This window comes from Vicugna pacos, chromosome 5 (assembly GCF_048564905.1).
Source record: "Vicugna pacos chromosome 5, VicPac4, whole genome shotgun sequence".
In the NCBI taxonomy this organism is placed as follows: domain Eukaryota; kingdom Metazoa; phylum Chordata; class Mammalia; order Artiodactyla; family Camelidae; genus Vicugna; species Vicugna pacos.
Window position 1 is genome coordinate 87201964 of NC_132991.1, and position 6266 is coordinate 87208229.

Here is a 6266-nt window from a genome sequence, read left to right on the forward strand (position 1 = left end):
CACAGCATGATTGACTGGCCTGTCCTCCTTTACTGACTTTATCACCTGCCACTCACTGCCCTCCAGCTGCACCGACCTTCTTGCTGTGCACTGACTGCACCCTGGCCCTCCTCCACTTGGAGCCATTGCACGCCCTGCTTCCTTTGCATGGAACACTATCCTAAGCAAATAAGATTCCCTTCTCTTTACTTAGTTACATAGCATCTGTCCCTTGGTGATTGCAATCCAAACATCACTGCCTCACAGAAACTTTCCCTGATCCCACACTTGGTCCCGATCCCATGTTGTATGTTACAGGCCCATGAACCTTCCCTCACTGATGCTCATTTTTGTGATCATTTGCCAGGTATCCTGTTGTCCTCGCTAAACTTTAACCTCCAGGACAGCAGCAAGTATGTATTCCATCATCTATTGCTGCATAAATAGATCTGAAAACATAGTTGCTTAGAAGACTGACTTATTACTATTTCCTGTGGTTCAAGGAATTGATGGACTCCCCTGGAAAATTCATGCTTCAGAGGCCTTCATACAGTTGAAGTGAAATGTAAGCTAGACTGGCCTCATTTGGGGACATCTTCCCATGGCCAGAGCCTGACCTCCACCATCTGCATCCCTGCCTTTCTCTCTCCATGGTTTCTCCTCATGGCTGGCTTTGGGCTTCCTCGGGGGTGGGAACCTCCAGGTAGCTGGAGTGCGTACACAGTGGGCTCGGGATTCCAACAGACAGGAAGTAGAAGCTACCAGTCTCCTGAAGCCTGGTCCTGGAATCTGACACCATATCTGTTTTACTGTACTTTATTGGTCAATAATTGAGAGCCTATCTAGATTCAAGGGGAAGGAAAGTTGACTCCATCATGCAATGGGGAAAACGAACATATGGGAAGGGAAGAAACTGATGATGGCCATCTTGAAGGCCAGCTACCATAATCTGTTTAGGGAAACCATTTTACTGTTAGTACCTAGCACTGTACTCAGCCTGGAACAGACACTCATGAATATTTGTTTAATAAATGAGTAAATGAGAATACTGGCTATCAGAGCAGTTAGGTGAACTGCACGTTGTCTGGCATCTGGTAAATGGTGGGGGTAGAACAATATGTCTTTTCACCAGGAGCCTAACACTGTTTCCATGACACTGCGCTGTATAGCTAAGTGGCCAGTGACATGAGGATGATCTGAAAGAGTTTGCAGGCTTTCCTGTGAGATAAAGGCTTGGGCCGGGATTATTGCTAGAATATCATTAGAATATCCAGCACAAGAATAGACTAGAAAAAGGTCTGGAGGCAACAAGAGTCTCACAATACTCATCTTCAACTCCCTTTTCCCCCAAAATTAGTACGATAGTCACTACCCTCAAATTCCTTTAAATGGGTTCCCCTTCAAAGAAAATTAATGAGATATTATCTATTAAACCGTTCATCTTCAGACTGAAACCCTGAGTGAAAGCATGATTCTCAGCCAGTGAAGTTAGCAGGATGTGTTGCCGACTCTGAAGTTCATATACTTATCTGTAAACAAACCTAAGCTCCACAGGAGAGGAAAGAGTGTAGCGCATTGTTTCACATGGACGCAGAGCTCTGTCTGTGCAGATTTTCCCAGTCCTTCAAATCTGGAAACATGAGAGACCTTTCCAAAAACCCTGTTCTTGAAAGATTTCCAGCCTAATTTATAAAAATGTTTTATTTTGCAAAACTTTCAGCATTTAACCAAACCAAATTTACTCTCAGGGGAATATCACATGGCCAATAAGTGTTCACTTTTGCCATCATGTCTTTTGTTGGGGGCTGGAGGTTGATGAAGGGGAGACTTTAAGTGAACAGTGCTTGTCAGTCACCCCTTTTGACACTTTAAAACATCCTCTGACTAATCATGCCAGAATTCTTTACAAAATGCAAGAGTTAATCTCCATGAATAGCAAGAACACATGGAAATAGAGGTCTGCAGATGTCACTCTAATTTGCTCAAGCAGAAACTCTTGTTAGGCTAAGCGTTGACTGGGGAGCCTTTTAACTAAGGCTTTCTGTTTACTGAAGATGTGAAGATGCACCCATGGGAAACATTAAGCCCAGTGTCCCCGATTGGAACCTTGAAGGCCAATGTCAGCTCTAGCATATTTGTAAACTCCTTTCATTCCCTAATTCACAACCCAGTTTTGCTTCAGAGAACAACCTGTAAAATCCTAGATTGAGATTCTTTTTAACAAAGCAATACTTGCCAGGGCATCAAACTGTCTTCTAGGGCTAAAGAACAAGAAGACACAGGAGGCTGGTTTCCATGAGGCAGGTGGATCCTGCCTAAATGACCCACCCTCATGTTGAATGAAGTTTCAGATTTTTCAGTAGCTGTCTGAGATACTCCTAGTATTATGATGATACCAATAGGATGTCTAAGGAGCACGATCTGCTGACCAATACCAAATAGCTTTCAGCACAGATGGTGGTCTGTTGAGCCAACAATGATATAACTTCTTATTCTGTACTTAATTGTTGAAAAACCATCATACAAACATCCCTGCTCCACATGGCAGGTTTGCTTGTATCACGGCTAAGCATGGGCACTTCTGCTAGATCTTTTCTGGGTAATAGGGATGCTTCTCGGTTTATAGAGAAAGAAATCAGAAGAAATGGATAAATGTTCCCACTGTTTTCTAGAAGCAATTTTTGATTGACATGCAAACCTTAATACACAATTTTATACATTTTTAAAAGGCAGCTGTAGCTAAGGATTTCCTTCAAATTGTATTTGGTGGTAAAAAAGACACAGGAATAAATTATTGCTAGTGAAAAAAACAGAGATCAGTATTTTAAAGATTAGAAAGATTCAGCAACTTTATAAAATGTTTCAAAAATTAACTGCAGCCCTGGAATCCCCCGTATGAACGGTCAAATCCACTAGTGGGCTGCACTGAACGTAGGACATAATGAGTGATTGCTCTGGATGTAATATTTAACGTGATTATAACATGCTTGCAAGTCTAGGAAAACTTTGTGTGAAGTCACTAACGATGTCATTATGGTCTCCTATGCCGTGAACCAGAGCACTCTTCTGAGGCTTCCAGACCTACACAAATTCCTTGTCAGAAGCCCTTGTGGTGGAGTCAAGGAAGCCATTCTCTAAATTCAGTGTCCTCCTTGAACTGAGCTTTGAGAGCTGAGATGGCTTTAGTCACGGTTGCAAGTCTCCCAGTTCTAACTCCTTGGCCAGAGTTCCCAACATTCAGACAACTTCAAAGAGAGCTGTTCCTCTGATTCCCAAAAGTCCCTCTTTCTTCTTTCCTAGAAAAAGGGATATAAATTTGGTTTTATATGGAAGTGAAAGATAACTTTTTCTAGAGGTTTTACTTGTAAAGAACCTACTGACTGTTTACATGGGATTTGATGACATTAGGGAAACATAAAATTATTAAATCATTAATTTACTAATACTAAATTATCTTCACCAGGAAGTTCATCACACAGATCTGTTAAATTTGGGAGGAACTTTCACGTGTTCTTTCTTCTGCAAAAATTAGAATGAATGGCTAAATGACTTTCCTTGATTCATTGATTTAGAGCAAGTGTTCAGTTCCTGGTGAAAATGATCAAAGCATTCTGACACTGCCTTTTTGGTATCTCTGGCAATGCAAGGTCACCACCTCCTGTCATTTCTCCTGGCATTCTTTCTGACTGCTTTTCTCTATAATTTTCTTTCCTTACATCTTACGGTTGCAGAGTCAATGACATTCTTCACAAGGAACAATTTTAAAGCCCATTGTCTCTCTGTACATTGTTCAGATTTGATTCTTGACGTTTGAAAATTTGTGTTTGATTAGGCTCATCTAAAACTTGACATCAGAAATAAAATAACTCAGAAAAGAAAAACTATATTGTTTATTCTGAATTTCCTGCTCACACCCAAGAGCATGTAGGGTTTGGAGACATGGAATGTGCCTCCTCAAGCTGGAATGATTACAGAACTTCACTAACTTACTCTTGAAATGAAGGTGTGTCACTGAAGTTGTGTGTATTGGGGGTGACTCCATAGCTGGAAGTTTCCCAAGTTAGCTTCACACAAAATACTACATTTATGGATACTGTATTTGTTAAAGGAAAGTAAGACAAATGTGCTCATTCGAAGCTTATATGGGTAATATTAGCTCTCAGCAGTGACTCTGGCCACTGTTTACAAGTTGGATTACACAATAGATTTTTTTGGAAGAGGAGTATTTCATTATTTACATTGTTTAAAATTGCCTATTAATGATGATTTTTGATAAAAAAAAAAACCCTGCCTTTTCATTTGTTGTATTATTGCCTGTGTGCTGGGCATACAGTTCCCATCTCCTTAATCAAAGTATTCCAGTGCCTCAGTCCACTACTGGTCCCCATGCAGGGTTGGGCTTGAGCAGGAGGTGGGTGCGAGATTTAGGTTAGATGTGCAAGTGAATCTTTGATTTAGATGAATGCACCTTTTATATCTGAAAGTTGGCATTATCACAAAAATGAGACTACCATCACTTAAAGTAATCAGAAAGCCATAGGATCTACCTGAGGTGTCACCAAGAGATGGAGAAGAAAGTTACAAAGCAGCAGGGATGCACACAGTGAATGAAAAAACTATGAAGGCCTTTCCTATGAATTATGATTATTCAATAAAATGATACACAACTGTGCTACTTTCTAGGGTTGCAAAGTATTACCTAATCACATATCAATCATTCTTCCTACACGAAGCATAAAATAAATGTAAAAAATTAGAAGACACCTGTAATGTTGAGTCAAAAGTTAGTCTTCCCATTCTTAATTCCATGTCATTAAATCATCATCGTATGGTTGCCTAACATCAAGATAAGCAGAGAACTTAAATAGCTTTCTAGATCTTTAAGGTCAGAATTAAAAGCAAAAGGGGAAAGTATTGCTTAATGTGTATCATAAAACTGAGTATGTATTTCAAACAATGGACCATAATTATGTGTGTGCCTGGGAGAAAGAAAGGAGGGAGGGAGCAAGCTTGATTGACCAATGACTGATACGTGGGTGAACATTATGTATTTATATGATGGTTATCCCATAAGGCTTCTCTAACTATGATCAGTCTTTGACAACTTTTTAAAGGTGCCTGTGCTGTTTACTCTCAATATTTGTCCTCTCTCCCTGAGATCCATTCTCCATTATTCTCTGCCCCGGTCAGCGCCCTGAGAGGACTGACCCCAACATACTCCCTTATCCAGATCGCGTGACCCTGCTTCACACTGTGTTCAGCCAATAGAAAATGCTGGAGATCAGAGTGTAGGAGCCGGAATTGGAGTACATCTGCCTGGTGCAGCGGTCGCTGTCTCTCTTTGACTGCAACACCGATCAGGTGGCCCTCCACTGCTAAGGCTCCGGCTCCTGTTAGAGCTTCCTCCCCTTGCTTCCTCTAGGGGTGAAGTTTGCTAGCGCCAGAGAAACTCAGAATCCTATGTTGGTTTCCTTCACCTTTCTCATAACTCTTTTAATACTCTATTCAATTAATTAAGACTGAGCCATAATCTTACCTGAAAATATTTTCTGTCTCTCACTGAGACTCTGACTAATGCAATGCCTTTTGTTCTCTTGCAGCAATCCCTTAGAAGACTCCTGTTTTACCTGCCTAAAGGTTTCCCAGCCATAGCTATTCGGCCTGCTCCTAAATGCCATCTCTGCTACATTTTGGGCTGGATCCTTAGGAAAAATAAACTCTTTGAATGTCAGTTTTCTTGTCTGTCCAATGGAAAGAGTGATATGTATCAAGTAGCAAGTATTAAATAAAATAATGCATGTAAACACATCTATGAGGGTGTCAGGTACATTCTAGGCACTGAGAACAAAAAAACTAGCTGGTAATATTACAGTAGAGGCTCCAGAAGAACCATCCTCAACATCTTACATTGTCCTCAGTTTGGAATGCCCTACGCCATTTCTTTCTTTAGAGTCTTAGTTCCCTCTGCTCTCACAAGGACCATAATTTTTGTTTTTCCTTCCTTCTTTGGAATTGAGGTACACAGAATTGGGGTAATCATAAATCCCATAGCAGTGATATGCTCTCTTCATTTGGTCAACATATGGCCCCCTTGTATTTATTTAGTCAGTTACTTTTAAATTCTAACCTGCTACTCCATCCTGCCCCCACCCACCTGATAATGAAAACCATCTTAAGCCTCTTATCCATTATTCCTTTGCTTCTATTTTTGTCTAGATTTAGTACATCTATCTGTGATTCTTAAAAAGTAAATATATTTTATTTTAATTGTTTTTAATTTATAAAAA

General features: G+C 40.3%; 1 long non-coding RNA gene across 1 annotated transcript; it reads left to right on the plus strand.

Annotated features, from left to right (window-relative positions):
- Positions 1-351: 351 nt before the first annotated feature.
- LOC140696682 (uncharacterized) lies at positions 352-5710 on the plus strand. Its single transcript, XR_012073198.1, has 2 exons — positions 352-392; positions 5580-5710. It is a non-coding gene; the product is annotated as an uncharacterized lncRNA (long non-coding RNA).
- Positions 5711-6266: the final 556 nt, after the last annotated feature.